General features: G+C 43.6%; 1 protein-coding gene across 1 annotated transcript in view; it reads left to right on the top strand.

The window, feature by feature from the left end:
- Positions 1 to 648: 648 nt before the first annotated feature.
- SLC7A14 (solute carrier family 7 member 14) overlaps positions 649 to 19,163 on the top strand; it is a 116,644-nt gene continuing 98,129 nt past the window's right edge. Inside the window, exon 1 of the mRNA XM_014837397.3 lies at positions 649 to 817. The gene's annotated coding sequence lies outside the window, so the exon portion shown is untranslated. The remainder of the gene's footprint in view (positions 818 to 19,163) is intronic.

Raw genomic sequence — 19,163 nt, forward strand, 5'->3', positions numbered from 1 at the left:
CTCCAATCCACAATCTTTCCACTCTAAGATGTTGAGAACTCAAAGATAAACTTGGCCCACTTGAGCTTTGGAGAAGGAAGAGGGTCCTGTCTTTCTTAGGAGGAGAGGGGAAATCCATCTCTCCCATTCATTCTTTCCAGTAAAGCTGAGGGAGATGGGAGAAATTTAGGAGCAGCAAGGGCCCAGCAGAGGAGGGGGAGAAGCTTTCAGAGGGCAGGGAGCAGATCTGGGTAGCCACCTTGTTTCAGTGCCTAGGCCAGCAGAGGTGGAGCTGCTGGCAGATGCCTTCTCAACACAGGGACACTGCAGAGTCCTGCCTGGTCCTGCTTTCCTGGAGCAGAGAACTGACCCTATCTCTGGACCCCTCAGCCTCTGGACAGCCTGAGATACTGGAAGCGGCCCCTGGAGGCTCAGTAGACCAGGGACAATTTGAGAGTGGCAGATAGCAGAGTGTGTGTGTGTGTGTGTGTGTGTGTGTGTGTGTGTCTGTGTGTCTGTGTCTGTGTCTGTGTTGGGGGAAGAAGGGAGGGGTGTCTGGTGAGAGGCTTTGGCTCCATAATGTAAGGGGTTGGGCCGCCCATGTGACTCCAGGAAGGCGGGGACAGGCGAGCTGGAGGGAGGACTGACAGGCCGCTGGGAGGGGTGCGGGGTAGGGGGAGCTATCTGAATAATTGAGGAGCTGTTCAGCAGCAGAGGCTGTCTCCTGCCTTCCTTTGCCACCGCCACCCCGCTTCACAGTGGGAGACACAGAGCCAGCGCTTAAGTGCGGACCGCTACCAACAGCCCGGGCAGCCAGTTCATCGCCTCCAACCCTTTGGTGAGTGAACGTCCCCCTTCGCCGCAGTCTGTCCCCCTCTGCGCCCCCTGCATCCCAGCTGGACCCTACGAACGGGATGATCACCTCTCGTTGAATGAATCAGGGAGCCGGAGCCACTAGGAGGGGGGAAGCAGGAACATGGCGCGGAGGCTGAGGGCGCCCTCCGGGAAGGGGTCCCCTGGAAGAAGGAAGGAGCTGGGTCGGGGTGTCTCTGGCTTTGGCCGGGAATGGGGCCTGGACAGTGTCCAGGGTCAGGGCACGCCGGGCTCCGACTCGCGGGAGCTGCCAGGCGGGGCTGGGGCAAACGCAGCCCCGGCGCGGCCGGAGCGAGGGGCGGAGGGGGGAGCTGCGAGAGGCATCCCGGCCGCCCAGGTCTCCAAAGAGGCCGAGCGCGTCCTTTTCTCCCCGCCTTGGTACACACTCGGCTCCCGCAGCTCAGTTCTCGGCCTCGGAATGAGTCCACGGAAAGGAAGAGACGCTTTTCCGGCCAAAGCCCGAGGGGAGGGCGGGGACAACGTCTGCCCTTTTACCTGAGAGCAAACTCTTCAAAGGGACTCCAGCTGAGCCCAGTGCCTTGACCAGGCCTGTGTGCTCCAAGGGGCATCTATCCCCAAAGAGTGGTGACATGTCGAGGACGGAGAGGAGGACGTGATGGGAGCAGTGTCCCTGGCCAGGGTGGCAGCCCCCGGGAAAGAATTCACTCCCGCACTTATTCACCCCGTCAGAGGCTCCTTTCTTCCCCCATCCCAAAGCACAACAGTTTCCTACGAATCCAGAGGGCCGGAGTAGGGCAGTGAGGCCCCGCAGGACGAGGCCCGCAGGACGAGGCCCCGAACCTCCTGCTCCCTCCTGAGTAACCCCTCCGCAACGTGCATTTTACATTGTAATTGAAAAGTAAGATAGAAGTCTTCAAATGACTAGAAGCAAAAGGAAGGTGGAGGAAAGATGCGGGGAAGGCTGGAACAGCAGGGTTCTCGCCTGCTCCTGGCACTCTTCACCCCACTACCTGTGCGAAGCTCAGTTCATTGAGGTCTTGAACTGAGAGGCGCAGAGGAACGGCCCTGGGGAGGGATTCTCACCAAAATGACGGGGCAGTCATTGGCTAGCGATGGCCAAGGACCCCAGAATCATAACCCGCTCCCTCGCCAAGGTAAGGGGTCCGGAGAACACCGCCGACAGGACAGCACCAGGCAGGACCCTGGGGCGCGGAGCGGACAGCAGGAAGGGGCGCTGTCCGCGGTGCTGAAAGTTATCCGAGGCGGGTTGCTGATACTGCCGGGGAACTGGCGTCTCAACCCTTGCCAACATTTCTCAAAAACAGAAACTGCATTTGAACCACATAAAATGAGTCAGGTGGAGCAAGCGACCTAGAGAGACAGGGAAATGCACTGCCTTCCTGGGTTCTCTGCATTCCCCCAGACTCCGTCTGGAAGGAGGTTTTCTGCACTCCCGGGTAGAGGAGCAAGGAGCGGATGTCACTCCAGATTCCAGCTTTGCTAACTTTGGGTGGGGGCGAGGAGACCTGTGGTGCCTCGTTCTATTTCCTCTGCCTGCGCGGTGAATCTTCCTTTTGGTAAAGTGTTGGAAAAGCAGTTAAGTTCTGGTAAACACTTCTGTGGCTTTTAGGAACCAGAGAGTTGTGAGGCTACACAAAGGAAGAGGTTTCATTCCCGAGATACTGGGCTTTCCATTCCTGACATTCCTGACTATGGCTTTTCCTCTCTCCAGCACCCTTCTCTCCCCACCACGTGTTGTTTACATCCTCTAGATATAGATCTCTAAGCAGCCCTGGGCGTTTGTTTCTTTGACTAGCCTTTTATATTATGGGTAAGATGGGGAAAGAACTAAGCCAATTTTGGGAAGTCAGATTACGAGAATATTTACTGATTATCTACTGTCTTCTGGGTAATATTATCTCATTTAAACTTCACAATAGCTGCTAACTGTAATTACAACAAAGATAAGAAAACTGAAGTTAGGTATCTCGAATCCAGAGCTTGGATTCAAATTCAGGTCTGCTTAACTCCAAAGTCCAAGCTGTTTTCACGCCCTCATTTTGGTGTTTGGCTTTGGATAGCTGTTATTGGGGAATATAGCAAGAGAATGTTAAAGGAGGAAGGCCTGCTTTCTTTTTCACACACACTATTCTCTCTTCCAACCCTTTTCTCTTTAATTTGCCCACCCACCCACTGTCACTCACTCCCACCATACCAACTGCTTTTGTGCGTGCTGCTTGAGATACCACTGTTCACACAACTTGAGCTTCAGGAGTACAGAAACAAGTTAGAGGACTAAAACAGCAGGCTTTCTGAGAGAGAGCACAGCTTCAGGGAATCTGGAGGACTAGAGCCCACATGTGCTTTTGTATTCAGAGTTATACTCTTGAATTTGAGGACTTTAAGGAATAGCCTTAAAAATCATTCAGCACCCTTATTTTACAAGAAGAAGAATTTGGGACCAAAAGATGGTCATTAGTCTGAGTCATGTGATTGAAAAGTTAGGATTGGAACCCAATTGCCTTGACTCCAGAGCCAGTGCCCTTTCCACTATGCCTATGTTGCCTCAAATACTCTTCCATTCTGCCTTCTTTGATTATCTTTGACAAGAACATTAGCATCAGTGAGCTATATTCAGTAATATACCATAATGCAAGCACCTAAAATACAAGCAATCCTCTTACTTACTTTGTCTTGCCATTCCTTCCTCTCTTGTCTCACTATTCCAGTGTTGTCTGACCTAACATGCCTGAGACATCCAACATACCTTCCTCAGAAACAGTTCCCCCTATGGCAGCAATTTGCAAATGGGGATAGTGGAGTGGCATTCCTCCACTTGCCTTTATGTTGTCTATATTTTCTCTTCTATGATCTATTCCCAATAAAATAATTTTTCCAAAATCAAAGTGTAGGTATATGAAAGTACTTTAAGGAGCATGATTAAATCTGTAAAGGTTGATAACTTCATACAGAAGTAGTATAGAATAGTCTAATATATAAACAAATAGGATTGTTTTAACTGATGCATTTCTGAATGTTTTTAATCCCTGGTATAAATGTATTTTGCTTTATTATCATTTTTCCACTGAAGAAAAAACACTTTCTGGTTCTTGAGATTTCTAATTGATTAGGTCCTATTAATTAAGTTCTATTAATTACTGTGTATTGTTTTTGGTTTAGTTTATTTGGCCCTGAATATTTCTTTCAGGAAAAAATTAACCAGGAAGTCTCAGTGGTTCTCAGCTTTTACCTTCTAACTGATAGTTTTAAGTCAGTTGTCAATAGCTATCCTGTCATAATAATAAGGATTCAGAGATACCATAAAAAGTATTATGGATATTCCTCAGTATGGGTAAGCGAGGGGGATAATTTAAAAGGAATATATTCACTATTACTAGTTGAAATGAGCTTATACCCATCTCATGAGACAATGAGAACAAAAATAATTCTATTTCATGCATTGATCTCAAAACAAACGTAAAGACCATTAATTTGACTGAATTCTCGAGGATGTGTTAGGGATCCTGATGTTAAGAAGTCTTTAAACCACCCATTCTCTATGATAAAATAAGCTCAGGTCATGAGTAGAACCTTAAGCACTTAGCTAACATTTACTCTCAAATCTGGCACCTATTGCTCACCCTTGAGCCTTGATCTATGGTGCTTATGCATCAAGTAGGAGTGCTTTTTTATATCCCTGATTGGGTCAGGAGATGACACAAATGCAGCCATACCTTCTTTAATAGGTCACCATTTTGATACTTAAATATTTTTCTCTTACAACACCAAGGTTCACACAATGCTCAGGCAGTATAGAAAAGAAGCTTTCAAAGGAAGCTGTTCCATCAGATGATTCTTTTTTTTTTTTTTTTTTTAAAGATTTTATTTTTTCCTTTTTCTCCCCAAAGCCCCCCGGTACATAGTTGTGTATTCTTCGTTGTGGGTTCCTCTAGTTGTGGCATGTGGGACGCTGCCTCAGCGTGGTCTGACGAGCAGTGCCATGTCCGCGCCCAGGATTCGAACCGACGAAACACTGGGCCGCCTGCAGTGGAGCGCGCGAACTTAACCACTCGGCCACGGGGCCAGCCCCTCCATCAGATGATTCTTAATTGTCTTTATTATGGTTGTTGTTCATCTTGAAAACTCAGAGAAGTATTTTATTTTATTTTATTTTTATTTTATTTGTTTATTTATTTATTTTGTCAAAGCACCTGAGAAATCAAGCTGAGTATGGCCAAAGGCTCTAGAGTCTATCTCTGGTTCCAGGATCTCTGGCAGGTTATTTCCTTTCTTAGGCACCTAGTTAAGTCTTAACAAAGGCATCGATGATAACTTGTAAGATGCTCTGCCAGAAAAATAGCTGACACATACTCTTAGCCCCTGATGCTGATCAAGCATGACTTTCTCAGGCCATTGTTGCATATGGAATTATATTACTAAACAGAAAATTAGGGATATTGTCAACTCTGGCCTCTAGTAGATCGTGCTGGCTTTAATAATAAACACTCTTTTGGGAGGAATCATGGTTTATTCATTTCATGGAAATTGTTTATCTCTTGGAAGGACCTGGATTTTGAAAGAGGGAAAATATATTACCTCGGAGCTGAAAAGAGTTTAATTTTCACCATCTTTAGCTTGAGGGATTTCACTGATTTTGTATCCCAGGAAATAAAGAGAACTGACAATGTAGCTTTGAAACTCATGCTGGTAACATGCAGTCATTCACTTAATCAATAAAGTAATTGAGAATTGTCCTATAGTGGCCCAGAAATGCTGTGGTTACAGGTGTTTGGAACTCCCATAGCCTGGCACATGAGTGCTCAATAAATATTTGTTAAATTCAGGCCATTGTTCTAGGTCAATTCATGCCATATACTCATCTAGCCAAGAAATGAGTATTCTCTGTGGCATTTTCCTTTAGCAAATAAAACTGGAGACAAATACAGAACATCAAATCTGACCCTGACAACCACACTTCTAACCCCTCTGGGGGCATAGGTAGTGGTGGCCAAGATAGGTTGCTCCTGAGGATTGTGTCTTCCTGCCCTTCTCCAGGGAACAAGGAACACAGCAGCCCAAGGATCTTGCATGTCACTGTGATGAGGCAAATTCATAAACTCAATGCTTAAATGGAGTCATATGTTATTTTCCACTTTTACCTTAAAGAGATATGTGTTATTTCGAGAAAGTATTTGATTGGCCTTCATGATTGTTGCAGGCAATTACTATTGTTCTTAAACTCAGAAGGAGCTCAGCTTAGAATGAAAGCACATACATTAATTAGAGAAGAGCTGGTGACATCACAGTCTGGCAGGTCACAGAATATTACCCTTTTCCAGGAATAATTGGGCCTCCCTTTAAGAGTCTTAACTGGTGATTACTGACAAAAATGAAATAAAAATAGATCATTCTATTCTAGCAAGTCAATAAGCAAATGCCTGGAATTAACTGATTCTCATTTGCCAAAGGCAAAATATTCCAACCCAATAAACTGTCCTACAAACAAGCAAGCCGGTTTCCATGGCCTGTTCACTTTTTAAATTGTTTTTTTCCCTGTTTGTTTTTTAAATAATTAGCAAATTAAAAAACAATTGCATCCAGGTGTTTGAACATTCTGATGACAAAATCGTCTTCATAACTGTAAAGACTTAATTGTTCATTAGAGATTATATTTGTACGACATAATTAATTGTGTAATATATGTAAAATACATAATATAACATAAGTAAAATTTATACAATATACTATTGCAATACAGTCATATTTTAAACTAATACAATATTTTGTAATAATCACATAACCCAACTCTCTCATTTTACAAACAGAAATTGAGGCTGAGAACAACCACTCAAGTTCATTGCAGAGGCAGAAGATTTGAGTCTCCTCTTAATCCCCTCTTCTTTTCATCCTTTAACAGCATGCGTCTTTTCTTTTTTTTTTAAGATTTTTTTCCTTTTCCTCCCCAAAGCCCCCCAGTACATAGTTGTATATTCTTCGTGGTGGGTCCTTCTAGTTGTGGCATGTGGGACGCTGCTTCAGCTTGGTTTGATGAGCAGTGCCATGTCCGTGCCCAGGATTCGAACCAACAAACCACTGGGCTGCCTGCAGCGAAGCGCGTGACCTTAACCACTCGGCCACGGCGCCAGCTCCCAGCATGTGTCTTGTCATTAGTCATGAAAACTTATTTAGTTAACGAGTTTAGCCAACAAACTAATACCAGGGCTGCTAGAAGTAGGAAAGTGGGTGTTTTTGGATTTCATATTATTTCTCTTTGCACCTCCAGGTGAAAGAATTTCTGGTCAAGGATAGTCAACAGGGAGAAATGTCATGGGTGGCACTATGAGCCAGAAGAAATCCAAGAATCCTTGTTGCCAGAATTTGGGCAGGAATTTAACTCCTCTTACCTTCATCATCCTCATCTCTAAAACAAGAAATTTGGATTAAATAATGTTTCAGGTCCTGCAAACTATGGCATTCTATGGTTCTATGAAATGGGGCCAAGGACTTGAATAATCCATACTCTGCCTCATTCAGCCCAAACGATCAAAAATAAATCAAGATTATTATTTTTACATCCTTATTTTTTGGAAGCTCTGACAATTCATGATAGTTCTTCACCCAGTAACAATAATGATAATAACAACAATAATAATGAAGATGATGATGATAGCTAATACTTACTTACATTTACTATGACCCCATCATCTTGGTAATGTTTTCATCCCCATTTTCCAGATGAGAAATTTGGATCCCAAAGTAGTTAAATAATCTGCCCAAATTCATACAGCTAATAATTTTGTACCACTGTGCTACACTGCCTCTTTGATAACCACTAGTCTCTCAGATAATTGATATGCATCATTTATAGGCCACTTAACACACAAGTCCCTTCTCTGGTGAATTTCCATTTTACCTACATTTTATGGCTGGAGGAGCAATCAAGACAGTGAATAGGACTTCAAGCTCCAATTGTGATGAAGCTGTATAGGGATCTGCATTGTCTTTCTGCAAGATGGCTCTTGTCTTTTTGCAATTGATGCCACTGATCAATTGTTTCAATGGTTCAGTATTGAGTGTTGGTACTTTGCAGGCTGCTGCATGCAATGAGGACCCCTCTGTTGCTTTTCCCAGAATGTGTGGACAGCCTGCATTGCCAGAAGTGGATGCATACATGTGCAGGATCCAGCACCTTCTAAGTCTACAAAAGTTAGCCTACCACATCTTCACTGTTCAGTGGAGTTTTCTGCCTTCCGCCTCCAGGTTTCAGACACACAGTGACAATCTAGACAATTTTAAGACAGAGAGAGAGAGAGCTTCCAGAGTGTCATTTCCTAGTGTGGGCTTTGGTCAAAAGTAACACTAAAACTCTCAAAATAGTAGTAATAAAATAGTAATGTGAAATTTATTTTCTTTTCCTAAAACCTACCTTATTAAATTAACCATAAATACAATATACAACAGTGCCCATCTATTTCACTGTGGATTTTAACGTGAGCTAAATCCGCTCATGGGCATATAGCATTTAATATGGCACGTCTAACAAGCTGAGACTGCTCTGATAGCAGCCAAATAAACGTATCTTTTTATTCTTTAGCTCTACCTTCTGGCTTGGTAAACCAGCCACATAACCCACCAATACCAAAGCCGATTATAGACTTCATAACTCTACTTCTGTCTCTGTGATTTTCTAGACGACTTGTGGGGAGTGAGATGATCTAGAAGTCAGCGGAGACCTGGTTTCCAGTCTCAGTTTTGAAATGGCTATGAGACTTAAGCCAGCACCATTCAGCTTCTTTAAGACTCAGTTCCATTACCTTTAAAATAGGGGTGATAGAATCTGCCCCTCATATCACAAGAGAGGCCAGTGAGATAGCATTTGTTAAAACTCCTTGTAAATCATAAAGTCTGTACAAAAGAAAAGGAATGGGTCTTCCATCCTTTCAGTCCTTCTCAGTCAAAAATAACTTTCAAGCTGCTGATACCCAGTCCTGAACCAGAGTTGACAGCTAAATCAAAGTCTTCAGGGTTAGGAAGACCTTGGATCTAAACTTGCATGTCTAGAAAATGGCATTTACAAAATGGGAGGCATCCTGGTTTCTTCTAAAATCAATGGTTCTTAACCTGGGGCAGTGCCATCTCATTAAGGGGTATTTTTTATTGTCACAGACACTGGGGGGATAGGTATTGCTACTGGCTTTTGGTGGACTGGAATCAGGAATACTAAGTATCCTGCACTAAGCAGGACAATCTTGCACAACAAAAAAAGTATCCCACCCAAAATGCCACTAGTACTCCTCCACTGAGAAATAATGCTCAAAGTAATATGCTGTTCATGATCCCTAACTCCAGAGTTGATGCCGACTGAGAGAATTTACTTTTGGTATCCTCCCCCAGGTAAAACCCAGCCATACTCACATGAGGCCTACAGCAGCTCAGAAGCATTACTGGGCTTCCAACAATTTTATTGAGAAGGGAAATATGAGGTCAGAGATCATTGGTTTTCAAATTGGCCTTTGGAAATTTCTACAAGAAACCCTGTCCAACTTCAGCAGGGGCAAGGAGTCACAGTAGGTTAACATGGTCATACCACAAGGCTCAGATAAAGGTTAGCATGTGGGGACCCAAAACCAGTGAATCATGATTCTGAAAACCACCATCTTTGTAGTTCATCTTTGCAGCATTGAGCTATGCCCCTATTTTGTGATAAGCATGGGTCTAGCTAAGCCCTGAACACAATCCTTGCCCTCAAGTCATCAACAATTTGACAGGCAGACTGGTGTAAACTCCTCTAATTATGTGTGCAACATGACATATGCTGCACCCTGTTATGAGGGAGCCTCTGAGGAGAGACCAGAGAACAATTCACTTCCGTAGAAAAATTACAGTTGAACTGTACTTTGAATGACATGTAATATTTTTTCATGTGGATAAATGAAAGGAAAAGTCATTGCAGCAATGGGAACAGCACAAGCAAATGCTGCAGTTGGGAATGTAAATGACGTAGGTGCAGACCAATGTGCTTAGATAAAGACCTGGCTGGGAATGGTGGAAGGTCATATTGGAAAGACTCTAAAGAAACTTGAAGGTCGCTGAGCAGATATATTTATTCAGCTGAGTTTACCCTTTGAACAGGGTTTTTATGAATACTTTGGGAATATCATTAAATTCAGGCTGGTTCATGGCAGACATCAGAATCATGAAGTCTAATCTCACAGCTAGAAGGCGTCTCAGAAATCATCCCAGCCTTCTCCTTTCCCTCTGTTTTACAGTTGAAGTAATTAAAACCCAGAGATGTTAAGTGACTTGTCCAAGGTCAGCCAGCAAATTAGTGGCAGAACAAAGACTAGAGCCTATCCATCGTCTTAGTTCATAGTGTTTTACCCTGCTTTGTGCTGCCTTCAGGCATTTTATTCCTCATTTAGCATAATCTAATGTAACACACAATGTGATTATTCAGTATTTCTGCAGCTCCAAGTTTTCCATTGCTCACTGTGAAGATATGGTTCCTTCATTACAATCTGGTGAAAGATCAGATCCTGGGTTGCTTCTACATGAGAGCCTTCTCTTCAGAAATGCACACAGTATACCCGGCACACGGGCATGACATTCTTCCCCTGCCTCACACACCCTCCCCTGCCTCTTCGTTTCAGACTGCCAGAGATTATAGAGGCACAGCCTGAACAGAAGGCATCATAATCTCTGGTGGTTCTGTAAATAATATGCTGTTCATGCTTGCATATAAATGATCACAGCCTCCCTGTTTTCTAGATGAGGGAGCCTTCACAAAGACAAAGTTGCCTGCGCACAGAGCACACCAGAGATAGGATTTCAGACTCCAGAGCACCAGACCTCTTTGTAACAGGGTTGAATTTTTCACCTATCTGCACATTCCTAGCAATTTATCCAAGCTTATGGTCTTAAATTTCATGTCTTACTCAGGTTAGTCTGTGCATGTGTAGGTTCTAAGATTGGTTATTTCCCACTTCCCTTCCTCTGGCCACCTTTACTCTACTTTTTATACAATATACATCCAGTAAAATCATCTAAACTAATCCACTCATTTTACAAGAGTGGAACCTGAGAGCCAGAGAGGTGAGGCCACTTGCTCAAGGTTGCACAGCCAACAGCAGCACTGTGACAAGATTCTCTGACTCTCAGTCCCATGCTTTGCCCTCCACATCAATTTGCTGCTTCCCAAGGGTAGATAACACAACATTTTCCCACTCTCCACCACCCCTGCCCCCCATTCACTGCATAACCTCGTAAGGATGGATGGAAAAGACTGATTGCACTGTGCTCAGAGGTTCGTTAAAGGACCTTGTTTAGAATACATACAACTTGCTATCCCCCATGCTGTATTGGTCCACCTATCATGTGAAGAAGTTGGTTACAAAGGAGTTGAACACACTTTCTGGTCTAGACGATAAATACCATCCACGCCATCACTCAGGTAGAGATCACCACAGAAAACAGTGTGCCCACAAAGAAAGAGGGCAGGGCCCATGGCTCCTATCATTTGATAATGGAGCAGAGTTCATCCCAAATTTACAGTAAGTGGTAGATTATTTGATTCCTAATCCCAGAGACCAGACAATTGGGTAATCAGATGGATTTAAGTAAGATTGGTAGCAGCCAAGTAAGTGAAAAAAGACCACTGCCAGACCATTTCGGCTGCAAGGGCAAGGTGTTTTGCCTGAATTGATCAGCAAGCTTCATTGAATTTAGTGTACACAAAGTTTACAATGATGGATTTTTTTTTTTTTGCTCATTTTAGAAAATCAATGGAACTCAAATTTTCTGTGCAAAATCCTTCTGAGGAATCATTTAAGACAAAAACTTCAGTAAAAATTATATTGAAAAGAGAACCAGGAAAGAGGGGAGAGAAATCCAAGAACTAGCTTCACAGGCAGGGCTTCGTAGGGTCGTGACTGTCGCACAGTCTGACCAGGCTCATTAGGTCCAGAAACTCAATTTTATCAGTTCTATCAAAAGTCATCTAGTTCCGCAGAATCAAGCCATGCTCCCCAGATCCCAAGAGGCTGATTTGTGAACTAGATGCCAATATAGTCACATGCAGTGGGACATGCTTGTGAGTGTTGCCCTGGTCATTCCCTTCCTGGTAGTAGGATAGTGAGCAAAGCAAATGAGCGGTCAGAGATGACCTGTGAGCACAACATCAGGGTTAATGGATTGGACAGACAGTCTCATGAAATGCGCCATCCAGCTGCAACAGAGACTAGGGAATCCTTCCAAATTCCACCCAAGAACACCTTTCAGGTTACAGGAATAGTCGTGCCCTGCAAATAGAGGGTCTTGTTTCCTCTTTTCATAGGGTCGGAGAAACTTTGGCAAATTCTTTCGGTAGAAGATAGAGGTTTTGTCTAGTCTCTATGCAGCCCACATCTTCTGTTAAGATATTCTTTCAGACATGTTATAACTTTGTAACTCACCGCCTATCTCATATTGTTACATGCTAGTCTCCTCTGGTAGATGCCCCCGTTTACATACAGTCATGAATAAACCACCTTGGTGGTTGAGTTGTTTCTGTAAGGGGCAAATCTCTCATACTGTGCACTGATTCTGTATATCCTGCTTCAGAGGGGAGCATGATCTGACCTCGCTCTGAGAGCACAGAGGTCTGGCTTATCCTTGTCCGTAATCTCCGCGTGTGGATCCTGACATTTGAAACTCTATCTGTTAGTCACTCTCAACACAGAAAACATTCATGGGGTGACTATGACTCATCCACAAAATGCCAAAAGAATCAACTCTCAAAAGGTTTTTAAAACTCAGACAACATGCTTACCTCTGAAAGAGGCCAAACAACCATTTTGATCATTTTTATTCTCCCCTGGGGCTGACTGGTTATCCTGGTTCCAAGCAGGTACAAACTACACAGACTGTTTGGGATTCATTTTAAGTTCTTTTCTATTTACACAGACTTTTGACACACTTTCTGTTCCAGCATCCAAACACAGAGGGAGAAAATATCTGAATGAGTATAGACTGTCACACCAGAAATAAATTCCTAATATAGACAACTAAAATATGCCACTATAGAACTTAGCTGTCAAAATAGAAACAAGACTTCTCTGTTTCGATACTATCTTAGTGACTAGCTTGTGTTCTTCCTTTCTGCCCCCAAGTCTATTCCAAACTACAGTTATAAGCAAATACTATGGTGCCATCACAGTACATTGAGAATCTGGCAAGAACTTGTCAACTGAGCATTATGATACCTATTTACACTTGTGATTCCAATATGGCAAGTTATTGAGTGTTCTTAAAGTCAGGGATAATTAGATAGCTACGTTATAATACTTCTGATAATTACAACAACAGCTCACATTTACTCATTTAGTCCTGTGAAGTAGGTATTATTATCCCAATTCTACATAGGAGAATTATCAAATTTTTTTTTTAAGATTTTATTTTTTCCTTTTTCTCCCCAAAGCCCCCCGGTACATAGTTGTATATTCTTCATTGTGGGTCCTTCTAGTTGTGGCACGTGGGACGCTGCCTCAGCGTGGTTTGATGAGCAGTGCCATGTCCGTGCCCAGGATTCGAACCAACGAAACACTGGGCCGCCTGCAGCGGAGCGCGCGAACTTAACCACTCGGCCACGGGGCCAGCCCCGAGAATTATCAAATTTAAATGACTTGCCCAGGCTCTCATAGCCAGAGAGGGTTATGGTCAAGATTCAAACGCTGTGCATTCTGACCGCCCCATCCATACTGCCCATCCACAGTTTGAAAATGCCCTCTGAAATAGACCAGTCCTCTTGTATCTTACATGACTGCAGGGGTAAGAACGACTCTGCAAGTCTCCCTTTGTGGCCTTATCAGAGGATCAGACCCAGGCATCCAAGGACTTGGTGTGGAACTTCGGGCAAGTCAGACCTTCTCTAGACTTCAGTCACTCCATCTAAGAAAGTGAAAAATAGCGGCTGTTTATTCATTTAGTTATTCATTCAACAAATGTGCTAAAAGCTGTAGCTACAATAGGAAAAAACACGGACTAGGAGCTGTTAATAAAAATCAGAACCACTGTCTAATACCAAGTTCCAATTGCCTAGAATACGTGGAGAATTGCATCAAGACTGGTTGTTTTGGTTTGGTTTTCTTAATCTGTGAAGTGATATGAATTCTTCCCGGGGACCTGTCAAATAAACAAAATGACAGGCCCAATTGACCAACATAATGCAAGTTACTACTTACAGAGGCAACGGTCTAGATCCTCAAGCTTCCTGCGAATGGTTTCTGGAAGACAAATTTGCCCTAAACTTTCAGAGATGCACACTGCATCTCCAGACTTAAATTAATATTCTAGAACTCGAAAGTACATTTTCATTTGCCTACGGGAACTCATTTCTTTCAGTGAAGGCTGAGATTGGGTGATTACCCCAAAGCAAGAACACAGCACGGGGAGACTCATGAGCTGTAATGGGACAACTAATGGCGGAAGGGATATTTACTGAGCAAAACAGAATGGGGCATTTGAAAAGAAGCCAAGTAATTTGAAAGGGCATTTTGCTCAGTTTAAGAGAATTCTAAAGTTTAATCTTGCTGATAGACCAGAGCACATTACGGAAATGTCAAATGGGAGAGTAAAAAAGAAAATTAAGTCAACAAAAAAAAGGAGGGGAAAAAATTATATTCTTTCTAAAGCACTTTCCCTTAAAAGAGAGAGTTGGGGTGGGAGGTGTCAGGGCCTTTGCTGGGCCTTGAGAAGTGAGATGCGTCTCCTTCCCCTTATCAAAGCCTTTGTCAGTGTCCTAGGCTTGAGAGAAGGAGGTATGTCTCGCACACAAATGAACAATTGGCCTTTTCTGAGTTCTGAATCATTCAATTGTTCCCCAATTTTCAAAAGTCACTTTCAAGGAGCATTATTAAGAAGCTATTAACTAATGATCCCAACTTCACCAAGCCTAGAGGCCTAATCTATATATCAGAAACTATTTGGACTTTTAAGGTGATTTTTAACGTCTTAAGACCAGAGACATCAAGCCTTTCCTAGCGTAAAACCAAAACAAACAGACAAAAAAATCAAGAAGAAACCACTGTGATTAGAAAATGAAATAAATTTGCCAGCCTAATCTCACAGCTCAGCTTCCACGAAGGGCCAATGTCTAGTCCAGCGGAATGTTTATGGTGTAACTCAGGGCATGACTGCATAGCAGCACCCAGGGTGGTCCATTTTAACTTTGCTTTAAATACTAAAGCAAAGGTCTTGGGGTTGGCTTTTTTATTTTTTTGACAAACTACAAGTTGATCCTTGCCAAAACTCATTTGGGGCTCAGCAGCTTGGAATTTTTCAGAGAAGCATTTCATTACAAGCTCAGTGGCAACAAGATGAGTAAAAGGCATCTCTCCCGGACCTTGAATGCCAAGCTAAGAAGATTAGGCTTCAAGCCACAAGCAGTGGGAGCTGCCAAAGGTTTCAGTGCAGAGGAATTGTGACCAGAAGAGTGACAGAAGGTTCTGGTAAATGAGTAAGATAGATCAGGTAGACACGGAGAGAGGACAGAATAGGAAAGTAATTCAGGAGATTAAACTGTGAAAAATGTGAGAGAAAAAGAACATCTCATAGCTGTAGAATCAGGGCGCATTGTTGCTATTCCTTGCCTGGTTTTGAACCATGTTGGAGACAGCACAACTCTGAGGACTGGGGAGAAAGAGCGCCCCTCTCCTTGTTGGCTTCACACCTGACTTGAGTGGCCCCCCTTTCTCTCAGCTGACAGGAGCCACTCTCCACTTGTGGTGAAAGGACTGGTGGGGACGGGCAGAAGTGCAGAGAGAGGGTAAACCAGATGACCTTTGCATGCCTAAAACCAAAACAAAGATAAGGAAGCCCCATGGAGAAGTGGAACCGGGCTGGTGGTTTCACAGCCTCTCCAGCTGTGCGCACCTCACCTCACACCAGAGCCTTTGCTTTTCGGGGCCTGAGACGCCTCATCTATAAGACAGAAAGCCTAGCACAGATGATTGTCACAGTGCTCTCCAGCTTGAAAATTTATAACATCAGCAGCATATTATTAATTTAAAGATGCATTTCATGGATCACATTCGATTCCATTCGGTTCCAGGGTGGACCACTGTACAAAATGCTCAAGCTCCTAAGGGCTTGATTTCTTCAATTTCTTCTTCCACCCTTCATTTCCTGGGGGTTTTTTTCCATCCCTTTTCTGATGCAGTATTTTTCCTCTCTTCCATTTTTTTCTTCATTCTCTAGTGACAGCAGGGAAGGGGCTGTGTCCATAGGACAAGACGCTGAGGTCATCTGTTTATCGACAGGACAGGGAGGAGCCAGGGCCTCTCCAGCCAGCTATTTTCCACACCATTCTGCTGGTCACCCTCAGCCCTGCACCAGCAAGAAGAGGAAGTTGAACTCAGCCTCCCTTCTGACTTACCTTTTTATCACTGTTTTCTCCGCCAAGCTGCAGGCTCCCAGATGTTCCAGGGAACTCTCTCTTTCACTGCCTGCAGGTCAAGCAAGGGGATGGTTTCACTCCCTTTTCCTAGGAAAGTAATAAAGAGGGAGGCGATTTGCACAAGTCTTGCTGTAGTTTCACTTGACAATAACCACTATACACATGCACGTGTACACACACCGCCTCAGTCTCCCATCTGTAATTGCCTCTATTTAACCTTGGCCAGCTCAAATCCAGCAGGTCAGCAGAGCCACGCCAGCCTCGCTCCCAAGGACAAGACTGGATCCTGAATTAGTCGCTCGTCTTCTGGTCCCTTGAGATACTATTGCATTGGAGGACCATCAGCTCATTGCCTCGCTCATCTCAGCTGAAGCTGAGCTCAGGTAGGGTCTCCCCTACCTTGTTACCCCCATCGCCACCCACCTCCTCAGCCCAAGGCTTCTGAAGCACTGCTTGGGTGTCTCACTTCCCGTACCAGCCTGGCTCGCTTTCTTTTGAGACAAGGGAAGTTGCCCTAGAAACATTCAGTGAAGAACACAGATTTATTTCTCCTGGTCCTCAGAGCCTGAGGGGCTACAGATTTCCTCCCAACAATCCAGGATTCTGCAGTGAGAACCAGACCTTGTGTGGCTAGAAATCCTTTAAAAATAAAACCCTTGATTCCCAAGAAAGGCCTTTGTGGAACCTGAATCTACATCGAGCCCAAAGCTGGAGAGATGAGGAAAGACTTAGTTGCCAAAGAAGTGCTGTAGAAAATGCACGTTATTGTTAAAATTATAGGTCGCAGCTGGTCCACCACCATCTTTTGGAATAATAATAATAACGTCTGTATTTTCGTCTAGTATGTACCGGGCACTTCCTATACATTAACATGAATTAAGATAATAATCCTACAAGGTAGGCATTATTATCCTCATCTTTCAGATGAGGAAACTGAGGCTCAAAAAGACTTTAAAGCTGCAATAGATGGGACAGGGATTCTAACACAGATCTATCTGACTTCAGAGAATACAGCCTATTACTTCTGCAAAAGAATAAACTGCTAAAGCTTAAATTTCTTAAAAGAAAACCCAAACCACTGTACTAGAGACAGACCTCCTGAGTCCTTACTGCCTGTAACTAGCACTGCGACCCTGGGCACGTCTTTTGGGGTCAGATCTGATCACTTCTTCCAGCTCCAGCCCTGGGAGCACGCTCTCTGATGCATCCATGTCTCCTCCATGGGGGTCAGTAGCTAAAATCTCACCTCAGCACAACAGAACTCTAACAACAGGAAGTGCCACTTCAGAGGCTCTGGAAATGACTCAGAAAATAATTCTGTTCTCCAGAGAAAACCTATAATTTGTATGACTGTGATTTCCCACTGGTCAGGGCTGGCTCAGGTAACATTCCCTGCTGTTTATTTCACAGCACTCCACTCCATGGCACTCTCTGACAACATTGATGAGAGGACCTGTACTCAATATTTGTCATCCATGTGTTTAAAGAGTAGTGACTCAAAAGTGAAACAGGAAGAAAAGATAAACATTACACACCCACACAAACCTCTTATGTGAAAATCCATTACCAGAACACCTTAATGGTAGATTGGGCTGGAATTATTTTCCGGCAAGGATTCTTCATTTAATAAAAGGAATCACCAGGATTCCTAAATAGTATGTGTTTACAGGCTATCAGAGACTGAACTTGATGGAGAGATAGATACTAAATTCAATGTTGACTAAATGCAGATCAAAACCAGAGGGGAACATGTGTTATTTAATGTAAAAATATGATATTCTGTTTGCAAAAGTCTGCTTTACACACAACTTTTAGGAACCAGTGTTTGTTGAACTGATGGGAATGTATCTTCTGTGTGGCGTGAGGCCCAACGGTGTAAATCTATACAGAGGGACTGGGTGCACACTGGTGAGGGAGGGAGAGAGGGAGGTGGAGACAAGATGTGAGAGCCCCATTTCTACTTCAAAAGGCACCTTGGTGGTAAATATTGCATTGACTTAAGGGAAAAAACTGGAAGGATGTTGCTGAAAGAGAGGATGACATTTGATGCAATTCTTTGAGTTAAACAACCAAAAATGAAGCTTCCTCTAAGCCTTCCAGAATATCAATTGGGCTCCTTTGGTCAACATATTGACCATTAAAGGGAGTTTGACAAGTGAAAAAGTATTTCTGTAGCAAGGCCAGCAGCCAGACAATGCTAGAATAAACAATATTTCCCAAGAGGAATCAGGAAATCTTGTTATTGCCTCTGTGGTTTGCCAAGTCCTGACCCACAGACAACAGCACATTATCAACAACATACCATGGGTAGCCTTTTAAACTTTATAACACTTTCCCACATGGCATTTCTCATTTAATCCTTGTCACAGCCCCGTGGGGTAAGCAGAGCAGAGCAGATATTGCATTCTCATTTCATAGACAAAGAAACTCAGGTTCAGAAAGGTAGAATGATTTGTCTAAAGACACACAATTTTTCTACCACAGACTAGTATAAAACCCTGGACTTCTGACTCCTAGTCCAATACTCTCTCCGTAACACCCCAACAGGATCTCTGGCTTGGGGAATCTCCAACCATATCAGTTTAATTGGAAAACAACTTATATATTTTGTATGAAGATACACACACAACAATTGCCCAGACTGGTGAACTTGTGGATTAATTAGCAAACATTTGTTGCAAGAAGCTTGCTAGGTTCCATATTAACCCTGAAAAAGACTAAAACGTGGGTCGTGCCTTCAGCAAGCTGAGAGCTGTGGGGCCTAGACTGTAAAGGGACTTCAGGCCACAAGACGTATCATCAGAAGCAGAGTTAGCTCCACTTAAGTTTCAGAGAATGACGAGGTGAAAGAGTCAGACGAAAGAAATGGGGACACGCTCCTGCAGGGGAGGGTAAGAGGAAGAAGGTCTCTGAGACCCAG

Source organism: Equus asinus, chromosome 5 (genome assembly GCF_041296235.1).
Source record: "Equus asinus isolate D_3611 breed Donkey chromosome 5, EquAss-T2T_v2, whole genome shotgun sequence".
NCBI classification, from domain to species: Eukaryota; Metazoa; Chordata; class Mammalia; order Perissodactyla; family Equidae; genus Equus; species Equus asinus.